General features: G+C 45.0%; 1 protein-coding gene across 2 annotated transcripts in view; it reads right to left on the bottom strand.

Moving 5' to 3' along the window:
- Gng12 (G protein subunit gamma 12) overlaps positions 1-13,510 on the bottom strand; it is a 97,624-nt gene that overhangs the window by 52,863 nt on the left and 31,251 nt on the right. For both annotated transcript variants that reach the window (XM_059257914.1, XM_059257915.1), the window contains exon 2: positions 13,342-13,394. The gene's annotated coding sequence lies outside the window, so the exon portion shown is untranslated. The remainder of the gene's footprint in view (positions 1-13,341; positions 13,395-13,510) is intronic.

Raw genomic sequence — 13,510 nt, 5'->3', positions numbered from 1 at the left:
ATTATTCCCTAAACAACATGGCACAACACCATTTATATAGGACTTCCACTGTATTGGACAGTAAAAGTAATCGACAGATGATTTAAAGTATACAGGAAGGGGCCAGGTGTGGTGACACATACCTATAACCCTAGTATTTAGGAAGTCAATGCATGAGCAGTTTGAGTAAAGGCCAATCTGAGATATACAGCAAGGCTCTGCCTCAAAAATCAAAAAGCATACATGAGCATATGTGTACACGATATGCAGGTACATGCCACTTTATACAAAGAACTGCAGTGACCACGGGGGATTCCTAATGGTGGCTTTCCAGTAACAGGGGTGGCAAGGAAGGTCAGCAGGAAAGAAGACAGGGGTTAACAAAAGAGATCAGCCAGTACTGGGGACTCATCTAGTTCACCAGGAATTCCAGCTTCCCAGGATCCACTGTTACCTCAAGACGTCTGCCTCAGGAAGAGGCAAGAAAAGAGAGGGGTCCCCTAAGAATCTGTCTTTGGAGAAACACATCCCATCGCTTTGTTCCAGCTGAAGCCTGTTCACTGTTTAGAGCAACTGGTTTCTAGAAGCTCGAGGCAAAAAAGTAAACAGATGATACGGTCATCTTTTTCTTAAATAAAAATTACATGAGATATAAGTTCAAGACAAAATATGTAAGAATTTTATCAGTAATTATTAGATGCTTCTGCAAATGTTTTAAAAATTAACAATAACTTACAATGTGCGTGTGTTTTAAGGAAAACAGCCCTAAAGAAACAACTGATCTGATGTGGAAATACTACATAATCTCTTGATAATGCCAAGCCCTCAAATATTGGAGTGCACCCCAGGGTTCTGGAGAAAAGAGGTTTAAAGAAGACAAACCCATCACATGTGTATAAACACTGCCACCGTGTCCTTCCCTCGGGGGATGAAGATGACAACGTGGTCATCAGAGATGGAAGTACTGCTGGTGAACACAGGACCATGGGTGAGATTTTTACTATGGAGGCTCTCCATGTATAAAGCACCCAATAAAAGCTAAAGGACAAATCAGGACAAATCTTACAAATAAAAGCAGTTGAGTGACTGATAAACGGCTGAGAGGATCCAAATTCATAGTGTAACGAAGGATGGAATAAATGAGAAGGCTGCTGTACTTTAACCATTACACCTCTGAATCAGTTTTGTAAACCCCGTCTCTCTCCATCTCATATAGTCCAGGCTCGCCTTGAATTCACAATATAACTGAGGATGGCCCTGAACCCCTGATGATCCTACCTCACCTCTAAGTGATGAGATAGCAAGTATCCACACCCCTGGCTTGTTCTCAATTCTTCTTTGAATATACAAAAGTGGAGAGCTGTCGTAAGATTGCTCCTTCACTGTGACTGGAATCTGGGCCCGCATTTGCTAGTTAGCAATACTAACAATATTACTCACTTTGTTTTCAAGACTGCAGATATTCAGTTCAAAGTTGAAAATTCCTGCCTTCTGATCGCTTTTCTGTCTCTGACAAATTATCTTTTTTTTTTTTTTTAAAGATTTATTATGTATACAGTGTTCTGTCTGCACATATGCCTATAGGCCAGAAGAGGGCACCAGATCTCATTACAGATGTTTGTGAGCCACCATGTGGGTGCTGGGAATTGAACTCAGGTCCTCTGGAAGAGCAGCCAGTGCTCTTAACTTCTGAGCCATCTCTCCAGACCCTGACAAACTATCTTTGAAAAATACTTATTTTCATTTTTAATTGTTTGTGAGTGCAGACACCTGCTAAGGCCAAAAGTTGGATCCCTTGGAGCTAGAATTACAAGCAGGTGTGAGCCACCTGATATGGATGGTAGGAACTGAACTCAGGCCCCCCGCAAGAGCAGCAGGTGCTCTTTTTGTTGTTGTAGTTAACACAGTATTTTTACTGATTATTTGGGAATTTCACATAATATACCCTGATCATGCTCACTTCCCAGTGCTCCCAGGTCTGCCCCTATCTCCTGCCCTTGTGACCTCCCCACCCCACCCCACACCCCCAAAAAAAGGAAGGAAGAAAGGAAACAAAACCAAACTACATGTCCATGTTGTGTTGCCCATACACTCACTGGAGCATGGGCAGTCTCCCAGTGGTCCAGTACATGCTCTTAATCACTGAGCCGTCTCTACAGCCCCTTTGATAAAGTCTTAAGGAGGGAGAGGATGCACAACACTAGTGATAATCTGGTATACACACAGGTTTTGCTAAATGTTCACTGTGTATTTAGTAAGTATGGAACTTCGACTTACGGCATCTTAATCATTTTGCTCTTTACCACTATAAATGGTGTACAATTCTAAGTTTCTAATAATACTCTCAAGGAATGTAGAAGGAGAACTATGCTTGGGGTGGCTTGTGTAAATCACTCAAGTCCTCCTGCAGGGGGCAAAGAAGGCTAGTGTTGCACTGGAAAAGGCGCTGTCACCCCAGTTCTCCAAAGTGCTTCAAAGTCATAGCACAGGTCCCCCCTCCACCCCACCCCCCCGATTTCTGCTCAACACATACCACTCAGACTGATTAGCACAGCGCTTCTGCGCTGTTCTGCAGAAAGAGACAGGAGACACTTAAGGGCTGAGAGTGAGCAGCTGCCCTTCAACAGTTCCTCTGTACAGTCCTGTAGGCTAGACCATTCTCCTAAGGCTTGAGTCGGAGCCATGGCTTTGCCAGCGGATACAGCTTTCTTTTTTTAAAGAGAACTTTCCACAGTGTTTGCTTCAGACAGTGGATGCTTCTTCCAAGGCTCCTTCCCAACGTCTCCTCTGGGGAGCTTCTAACCAACTCCAGCTGCAGGGGTTGAGCGTGAAGGCCTCCCTTCCTGCAGGAGTGGTGGGACTTCATCATACCACGGAAGGGGCTGGGAGGCCAGGAATGACTCGGAAGCAGTTCCGCGCTGGGCTGTTTTCCTGTTATAAAAGGGTCAGGTGTCCCCACTGAAAATCCAGATCTAGCTGCACACACAGGGCCAAAGCCTGTTGGGGGAGGGAGTAGGGTTGAGTCTTGGCATGCTGGTGACCACACAACACATCGGAGGACAGGCCTGGAGACGGGACAGTCAACCCTGCTACACTTACACTCAGATCTGGTTTCTGTAGGTTCTGAGTTTTACACTACCTTGAGAGTCTTGTTTAAATAAAGAATACAAAATTAAAGCCAGGCATGTTGATAGATACCTGTAATCAGAGGGCTTGGAAGGCAGGGGCAGAGGATCATTACAAGTTTGAGGATAGTCTGGTCTACAGAGCAGAACCTGTGTCAAAAATAAACATTCAAATAATGCAAAATTGCCAGGTCACAGGAGCTACAGGGATGGGAGTGGTTGCTGCTAGGGCAAGACCTGAGACCACAGTTAGCTCATGGTGGGCCCTGCTGGTTGAGAAATATGCAGACCAGGGATTCCCAAAAGCCTTGTGCTTCTGTAAGGCCATTCAGAGTAGAATGAGGACCTTGGAAAGAAAGTCCCACAGCCTCAAGTGCAAGGTGGATACTCATTAAACATTTGCTATCCAGTCATTGAAAGTGGTCTGCTGATTGCCGCTGACCCATCCACCACCTCCCTGCTGCCAACTACATAGCCATATTTCACCTTCCATACAAAGGAGGATTGTTGCTCAAAAGGCGTTGTCGTGACCAGCACAGGCATGGGTTTCTTGCTCATCTGGTTATTCATTCACCAAAAGTGCACGGGCATGTATTTATTACAAAACACAAACTACAAAATCAGCTCAGCTCAAAATAATGCTGCCCTCGTTCTACACACTCCCTGTGCCTGACACAGCATGGCACTGGGTCGGGAAGACACAGGATAATGGAGCTGGAGCTCCATCTCCTTCTGACTGCCCCGGAGACTGGCTGCTGAAGTGAGTGCCTGCCATGTAAACAGGCACCTTCTGGCTTAGCCCATCTCTGCTCTGGTCCACCTCTCACACCTGCCTGACCAACCATCAGTCCCTGTGTGTATGTATCATCCCACGGTCCCAGGCCCTGCTTCCTCCCAGTTTCCTCCCAAGGGAAGTCTCAGCTTCCTTTAGTTGGCACCTGCTCTTTTATTGAAAGAAAGAAAAGTAAACATCTGAACTTAGAGCAGTTAGTTAAATATAGCTGTAAATATGTGTTTTTCTAATCCTTGTAAATTATAGAAATAATTTTCCTAATCTGGTAGCAGAATCACTTTCTCAAATTTTAACAGGGAAATGAGTCTAAAAAAAAAAAGAGAGCTGTTTAATTGGGTCAATGCAACTGCTTTCTGTATGTCCTAGTTTGGTGACTACAAGCTTCTCAACTGCCAAATCTTTGTCAAACAAAACAGTAACTTCTTACATATGAAAGTGTCTTCGTGATGCTGTTTGTCATTTATCACAGGGAACAAAGCATTCTTCAAATACTTGTCTATACAATGGAGCTGATACGGTGATAGGAAAACAATGGCCATCACAACTGGAGTGCTCCGGTGTGCCATGCCTGTACCAAGCACTGAACAGTTTTACTTAACCCTTTCCATGACACCGGACACTATTATCCCCGTGTAAACCTGAGCTAGGAAGGTAAGCCTTACCATCTCAGCACTTAGTGCTCACACTATAATGAACTTCACATAACATTTATTTATTCATGTGACTGTGCACAGCATATCATGGTGGCTGTGGGGAGGTCAAAGGACAATGTCCAGGAACCAGTTCTCACCTTCCATGTGAGTTCTAGTGATAGAAGTTAGGTTACCAGTTTTGGCCGTGAGGGCCTTAATCCACTGATCCATCAATCCAGGCCAAGACAGGTTTGTTTGTTTTTTTCTAAACCACATACATATTTTAGGTTACTCTCAAATTCCTGTTTGATTTAAAGAAACAATCCGGTGAAGTAGGCTACTTTAAAAACGACTTTAAAAGTTTTCAAAAGTGTCTTACTAGCCACATGCCAATAATCTAGAAACTGTTTGCTGACCACTGACCACTGACTACAGAGATGGAGACCGCACTCAGCTCATCACGTGCAGCGCTTCCTTTGGTGGGGAGATCAGATCTTATGTACTTATTATCCCACTAACAGATGAAGCAGCTGAGACTTGGCAAGGATGGGTCACTGTTCAAGTGTCTCAGTAACTGAAGAAAACACAAACCCATGGCCTCTTTAGTCCAGCATCCACTTCCCTGCTTCAAAAGGTGCATTGTGTGGTGGTTTGAATGAGAATGGCCCCAGCGACTCATATTTGAATATTTGGTCTCCAGCTGGTGGCAGTTTGGGAAGGATTGGGAAGTGCTGTCTCCTTGGAGGAGGTGTGTCACTGGGGGCGGGCTCTGAGGTTTTGAAAGGCAGCATTAAGTTAGCACTCACTATTTCCCACTGGGGGTTGGAGATGTGAGCTGCCCCCGTCTCCTGCTACCTTTGCTCTGCCATCCACGGACTATTATCACTTTAGAACTGGAAACCCGAAATCAACTCTTCTTTCAATAAGTTGCATTGGTCATGGTGTTTTAACACGGCATTAGAAAAGTAACAACAACAACAACAAAAAGAAAAACATGCATAAATAGCCTGTTTTAGCTAAGAGTGTGGGAATTATTTCATGCCTGTACCCGGGTCTTCAAATGGTCATGTGGAAACCACCATAGGTTTTCAGGCTAAAAGAAGAAGGTAAGCAGTTCAGGAGGACTTCAGTTCTTCCTTCTGGGTCCTGACTCCCAGAATCACCTGGACATGCGGCTCATGTGGGTCTCTGGGAGGGAGGTGGAGAACTATATCCTGTGTCCCCTTTGTCAACAGCCAGTAAATACAACACGATTCACACTTAGAATGTTGTCATGCTCAGCCCTATGGATGGAATCTGTTCCCAATGCATTTAATATCCTGTTAGACCATTGTGCCCAAAGTGACTGCAAATTTAACTGACCCCAAAACCGTAGTAACATGTGTCACTTACTGGACTGGACTGCTCCTTCACTGCAGGAGGGGGTACTACACTGGGATCCCAATACAGAGGAAACTAAGGCAGCAGAGTCACAGATTCAAGGTTCTGTTCCCAGGGCTTCAGCTAGGGAAGGGAGAGGCCGCTGCTGACTTGTAAGAACGCTATTTGGGGTGATGAAAGAGACCAGTGGGAGGAGGAAAGAGAGTAAGGAACAGTGATGGGGGGGTGGATAGAAACAGAACATAACAAACATATGAAAGATACAATGAATCCACTATTTTGTAAGCTGATGAAAAAGGTAAAGAGAACTATTTCCGCAGTGGGGGAAAAAAGGGGCCTCTTTTTTTTTTTTTCTCCAGTGAAGAGGTGGAACATTCCACAAGGCTCGATTTTGTGGAACCCATAAGCTCTGCACAGAGCCCTCATCAAAACACCCTCATGATGTGCAGCAAATCAGCTCTCTGATCAAGAGAAACTATGCCAGGGTGCTGAGCATGAGAAATGGTAACTGAGCCATTTCCTCAGAAGCACCAGCTTTCTGCAGGGTTATGTCAAGTGTACTTTGGTATGAGGGCAGTGAAACCTACCCAGGGACATCAGTCAAAAGCTTCCGTGTGGTCACTGAGAACAGGGTGTCTGAGACTCACTTTAGAACCCTCCTGCACAAATAAGGTACCTCATGGCACACACACACACACACACACACACACACACACACACACACACACTCCCTCCTGACTCTTTTACCTGGAAAGGTAGAATGGGGTGAAAAAACCCTTTTTAGGTTTCTGGAGAGGGGTTTCCGGTCCTGGATCAGGAGCTGAGTTAATATGACAAGACACTATAGTGGAAGTTTCCAGTGAGCCATCAAGCTGTGACACATAAGAAATATTCCAAAGGAAGGGGTAGATAGACCATAACATGGAAATTTCTAAGAAGTCAACCTAGCCAGTTCTGGGGGCCAGAACAAGGGTATAAACAGGACAGGGCAGTGGAAATAGACAATATTATTAGAGGAAGATTCCTTGAAAATGTTCTGATTTCTACCACCACTAAGTGGTGGGGACAAGGTTGGCCTTTCGATTCAAGTTCAGAGAGGCAGGTTTTAAATCAGCTTCTGCCAGAATCCCAGGACAACAGTGCAGCAGCTTCTATCCACAGGTACCAAATGTGAGAGGGGTTGTTCAAAATGTCAGAGTAAGTGGCTTTGAACCCTCCTTCATACAAGTAAGGGAACACAAACAACTTGAGCACCAGAAGGCAGCCTGGGTGTCCCTTACAAAAGATCAATGAGGCGACTGGAAACCAGAAGCTGTGAAGGAGAATGCTGCAGGATCGTGGAAGGTATGGAGAGGTTCACTGGCGGGACCTGGACAAAGCCACACAGGACATCAATAAAGAGATCACCTTTCTCCATCAGCCTGCTATAGTATGGTTTTTTTCCCTCCAGGCACAACATGCGCAGCCCATGTATGCCATCCCAGAGTAGACGTTTTGGTAAGGTACCAAGAACCCCCTATTCAGCAAAACAAAACACTGGTAGCTAGGTCTATGGCACTGGTGTACAGCTACTGATGGTGTCCTAGTAGAAAGGGTAGGTCACAAGGTCCTCTTTCCCATTCCCCACATTCCCAGCTACAAAGGATCTTGAGAGATGCTGGAATTATAAAGGAAGTAGAAGGTTGTCTGAAAGAGGGCCTCCATGTGGTGGTTATTCACCATGAGGTGGGCATTTTCGGAGATGCTGCTGCTTGGGCTCACCTGCTGCCAAGATTCTGTTCTGCTCTGCTCCAAGCCACCCACACTGTGTAAAAGCATTCTCAGACAGACCCAGGCCCTGAGACTGTGTTTTATTAAGCAGCTTTCACCCTGTTTTAAGGATGGAAGATGACTCTGTACCTGAATGGACACAAGAGCAGCACCATGTGGCCAGCAGCACCCACTGATAAACAATCCATTCCTGGGAGTAGAGGAAGTGCCACCCCATAAATTCATCAGAGTAAATGGAGACTATAGGCATCCATGGGAATACTGAAATCCTATCAGGAAAAAACAGGCTCAAATACTTATCAGACACACCAGACCAAAGAAAGAACTCCCTAACCTGGACACCATGGATGGATACCTAGCAGTGTTAATAACAATAGGCCCCAGTGACCTGTCATCTGACACCTGATGTGTGCATCGAACGACCAACAGGCAGAGGACTCCAGACTGTCCATTCAGCATCACTTGGTCCCCACTTTGGTCACAGCTTTCTCCTACTGCCACCTGCTCGTCCTCCTGCGAGGCTGTTTGGCCTTGGTCCTTTGAGATCTTAACTCAACCTGACACTTGAACTGCGAAATCAGCTTCTCTGCATCTTGGTTTCGTTATCTTATCAATGGAGACTTGTCTATCCCTGTCAGTTTCCCATCTTTGGCTTCCGAAGCCCCTTAAATTCCCTGCCTCTTTAATCCTTTGTCGCCACTCTATAACCTACACATATGCGTGTGCAGAGAGATATTTAGTGTGTGATATGTAGCGTGTGATCTGAGAATTAGTATTAGTAGTAGTCAACACTGGAACCACCACACCCTGTGAATTTATTCAAGAAATTTGGACACTGGAAAGACACAACTGTGTGGTCTGTTTCTGACACGGGACATTCAGGATAATCATGAAAGCAGCACCTCCCGCAATGAGCTGTAAAAAAGCCCAATAAACTCACTGGTTTGCCAAGTTGGATTTTGGTGGAATTATATTTTGTTGTTTTTTTTGGTTGTTGTTGCCTTATCTGGGGTGAACAGACGTTTGTTCACATCTTCCCAGGAAGAGTTAATACAACACAGCCCTTAGGTTCAGGTCAGCTGTGAGACTGTGTTCTCTCTCCTGTGGCACCCAGAAAGATCCTAATCTAAGCAGCTGGAAGAGCAGGTGGCCTTCCCTAGAGAGAACTGCAATTTTCTAAATGAATGAGTGTGTGTGTGTGTGTGTGTGTGTGTGTGTGTGTGTGTGTGTGTGTTAGGGGTGAGGTATGAATCTCACTTAGTCTCTTTAATAATTCCATAAGACAGGTATCTATCCAATCTGACAAGAAACAGGCTCAGAGGCAAGCAGCTTGTCCAGGATCACACAGGAAAGCAAGCAGAGTAATCAGATCACGTACGGAACCAAGTCTGAGAGCTAAGCCTAAATTGTTTTGTACGGAACCAAGTCTGAGAGCTAAGCCTAAATTGTTTTATTCTCTCAGCTGAGCAGGTTTCTATGGAATGCACATGTTTGGAGCAGAGTGGGAAAGCAATGAACCACATGATTTTAGCAGTGTCTTCCAAGTTGGGATTCTGATCCTATCACCGGTGGGTGGGAAGGTGGAGACAGGGTCTGGAACAGACAAAGGAGAGAAGAAAGAGTCCGTGTTCTATGCTTCCTGAGTGGCAGCTGGAAGTTGCTGGTCCCAGCAGGATGTACTGTGACAGACTTAAGATTCTCAGAGTTAGTCATGCGCATAAATATGCAGTTCAGATACTGCACATAAAGTATGTAGCAGAACCTGGCATTAGGTAAATGGCAGCTATGACTGTGAAAACTTTATAAAGCTGGAAAATCTCAATATATAATTTAAGACAAAATGCTCAGCCACTGACATCATTGTCTGTTCAACAAGCAGCCATGTTTACAATGGACACTAAACTTTGATAGGTGAGACAAGAACAGAGAATAATGCCCAAGACTAAGCTAGCCAAATCCAAAGCAGCCACAGTTAAGTCAAACAATGGTTTATCAGCTGGGTCCAATGAGACAGGAATGGAACCCAGGTTCCCTCATGCACAAATCATTACAGAAGGTCTGCAGATCGACCGAAGCTCAACCATTGCCTCTAGGCCAACTACTCCACAGCTCCTCGGGATGCAACATGAAATCCTCAACTCAGGAGCTTCCCACCAAGCCCACAGTAAGGCCACTCCCTCTTGTCCTTGTCATGTGCTCACTGCTGGTGGCCTGGACCATGACACCCATCTTGAAACCAGGAGCAGCAACACTAAGGCTCTATCTAATTTCCAACCTTTCAAGTTTAATTGATTCCAAACTAGTAAATTTTGAAATCAGACCACTTTAGTACTTAGAGATTTTTGGCATCTTCTTTCCCCACCCATACTGTTGGAAAAACTTTTTTTTTAAAATGTTTTTTCCTTCATAGGGAACCCACCACATTTGGTATTGGTGGACTTGCCTTCCGTCATGGGACATATGAATAGTGTAGTCAAAGACATGCTGCTTGCTGTCCATTGCCCATTTTTAATCATGCTGATTCCAACAGGCCATCCATCCAGGCCAGTCAAAATACCTCCTTGGTACTACTATTAGAAGTCCGGCAGAAGAATTACTCGTGTTAAGATCTGCTGCAAAGAATGGTGGCTGGTGCTGATGGTTCCATCTATCACCATGGTGCAGAGATGGAGTGTGGAACAGGGATGATAATGAAGCTGATGGGACTTAAGGTGGCAGAAAACAGGAGAGAGAGGGAATATGTGGCTGGATGAAGGCCTTGGAGTCCCTCAACACAACTGTGCCTAAAGCTCATGCAAGGAGAAACATGCCAGTCACGTAAGTCAATAACTTAGTGTAAGCTGGAGTTCTGCTGACTATGAGCAGAATAATTGTAACCAATAAACCTTATTTAAGGGAAAATAAAGGCCCAAAGGATATTTCCTTTTATGAGTAGACCAGTCCCTGTGGAATTATGACCGAATTACAGTCATCTCTCTGAATGAAATTCTTATAGGAAGTCTAACTGTCAACGGAATAACTTCAACACCACACCTTTGCCAAGGACAGGTCCATCTAATGAGGTATTTTGAAGAATATGAAAGAAAATACCCAAAAAACTCACCAATGGCAAAGAAAAATATACTATAAGGACAGTACGCATGAGAGCAGGGTGTGGTGGTGGCACCTGCAATTCTGCACGCGGGGTCCTGAGGCAGGAGGATTTTTGAGTTTCAGTTCAGCCAGGGCTTAACAGTGAGAGCCTGTCCCAAGAAAAAGATGGGCCTGCAAATGGATGGGAATGTTCCAGGAAGTCTGTGTGTAAGCAGACAGCACACTGCCTGGCACAGTCACCACCCAATGAACAGCAGACTCTAATTATGACCACTGATGCTGTTCTAGTAAATCATTCACTTTCATCACTTCCACTCAATTTCCCACTGTCTGCTCCTCTACCGCTACTATATAGGTAACTTTCCTCCTCAAAGTATAAAGTAGTTAGAGACCCAAAAGCAACTGATGTCCTTCAGTTCTACTTTATGGTCTACACAACATTTTTACACACAATCTTTTTTTTTTTTCTTTCCCCATTTCCAGTAAGCTTTGAGTTAAGTATCATCCCCACTATCCAGACAGGGAAACCGTAGCTCAGAAAGGTGGCTTTGTAAGGAAACTGCTAGAGCTGTGCTTAAGCCCAAGCTTTACCTAAGTTTCTTGTTCTTGCGTTAACAGGTGGTTCCCAGCTGTGAGGCCACTTGCTTCCAGTGGTCTTCCCCAAGCCTGATGAATGAAAGCAACAGGAGCCTAGTGTGCCTCTGATGGGCTGGGCCGCCGCCGGGTGGTGTGAGTGAGTGCCGGGCTGGCTGCTTTCTGGTTAACTAAGTATCTGTTGTACTTTCTGCTTGTGCTGTTGGACCACAAGGAAGACATATGGAAGTTCCTACTTTCCAAGAGCTAACAAAACACCAAGAAGGGTAGAGTAGGCAAGGTGAAAAAAGAGGGCGCCACTTGGCTCGGAAGGAGGCTGGGGCAGGTAAGATCATGGTGACAAAATTAAGAAAGGATTCGACCAACCCTTAAAACAACAACAAAACAAAACAAAACGCCCCGGCTCTTCAGGTGGAAGAAAGGGAAGCACAATGAAATAAGATGCTCTATGTGACGGTAGGACAGATTAGCCTGACAAAAACAGAAGGCAGAGGGGCTGGGGAAACGGCTCAGTAGATAAAACGCTTGCTGGGCAAACCTGATACCTACATTCAACCTTCAGCACCCACGTAAAACGCCACTGCGGTGGCATATGCTTATAATCCCAATGCTGGAGATGCCGAGATAGACCCCTGGGCTAGCTGACCAGCAAGGCTAGTCTAATCGGCCACCTACAGGTCCCAGCGAGGAGAAAAAAAAAAGAGCAAAGCACAGGGTCAGTGGCTCCTGAGGAAAGACACTCATGGCTGACCTCTGGCCTGGACACAAATACCACACACAATGACTAAAGAGAACAGTAAGGAGTGAGCAAGAGAGGCTGGGCTTAGGTAGATGGAGTAGAGAAGCCAGAGAGGGATGCCTGGGCTGGTGTGATGGGGAGTGGAAGAGACAGGGATGGTTTGTGAGCAGAGCAGGGACATCCTGAAGGACAGCTAATGTGGCATCTATCCATGTTCAGGCTTTAAACACTTCAGCCAACAGTCACCCATGTGACTGCCAGAAACAAAGCCTCATTCACCTGGACTTTACTCATGAACAGTCTCAGTTCAAACCCGAAGAATCACATAACAACCCCCCCCCCCCCCGCCCGCCCCAACACACACATACAGAATCTGAAGAGACATGAACAACTGCTATTTGAGGAGTAAATTTGGGGTGGCTTATTATAGAGCAAAAGCTCACACCACAAAAAGAGACTACAGCTGCAAGCTGCAAGACCAGGAAGTGATACCATATTAATCCTCAGATGCCTGTCCCTTAAAAAATGATTTCTACCAGTGAAGTACTGTCAGTCCGATAGTCAGTCACACTAAGGTTAGAGGAGAATGAATACAAAGCACTAAGAATGGCCTGGGGCAGGAGAGATGACTCTGTGGTTAAGAGCACTGGCTGCTCTTGCAGAGGATCTGAGGACCCAGCTCAGTCACCAACACTCAGATGGCCCACAACCATCTGTAACTACAGTTCCAGAAGATACAAGGCCCTCTTCTGGCCTCTGCAGGCAGCTGCACTCATGTGCACATACCTCCACAGAGCCACACATGTGTACACATAATGAAGAACTGTACACTGGTCTGAAAGAGGATACAGCCCGGTGTGTTGTAGTTGTGCACCCATTTTCACTACAACATACTTCAAGGCAAATTCCTTAGGCAAGGAACATTTTGTTGTTTGGGAGACTATACGAAACAAGAAGAACATCAACATGGGCCTGGGAATGGTTTCAGTATACAGGAATTTTTATTTTAATAGCATCTGGCATGCAGTCACAGATCTGTTCCTTGCCTCAATTCTTAGCAAAAAAAAACCCTTTTTTTTTTTAAGGCATGGAAAATTCATAAATCATTCAGAGAAAAAATGTGCAAATAAATATTCAGTCATGTTTAGGGATGCATTTGACTTAAAGTGTGTCTAGCATTTCAAAAGTAACTTTATACAGTCACTTTGTTTTAATAACGAATGAATGAGACCTTACCAGCAAGGCTTTTCGTGGTCCAATGTCTCCAGGTTTTAAATGGTGGGGTGAATCTGAAAGAGAATTAAACAGACATTCCAGAAGTGAGTCACATGTGGAAACGATATGCTTTCATCCCAAGTGACTGTGTAATGCTGAGTATTTATTCTTTTGGTTAAAGATTAACAAA

This window comes from Peromyscus eremicus, chromosome 3, assembly GCF_949786415.1.
Source record: "Peromyscus eremicus chromosome 3, PerEre_H2_v1, whole genome shotgun sequence".
In the NCBI taxonomy this organism is placed as follows: Eukaryota; Metazoa; Chordata; class Mammalia; order Rodentia; family Cricetidae; genus Peromyscus; species Peromyscus eremicus.
The sequence above is the reverse complement of the archived record's forward strand: the minus strand, read 5'-3'. Positions and strand labels throughout refer to the sequence as shown.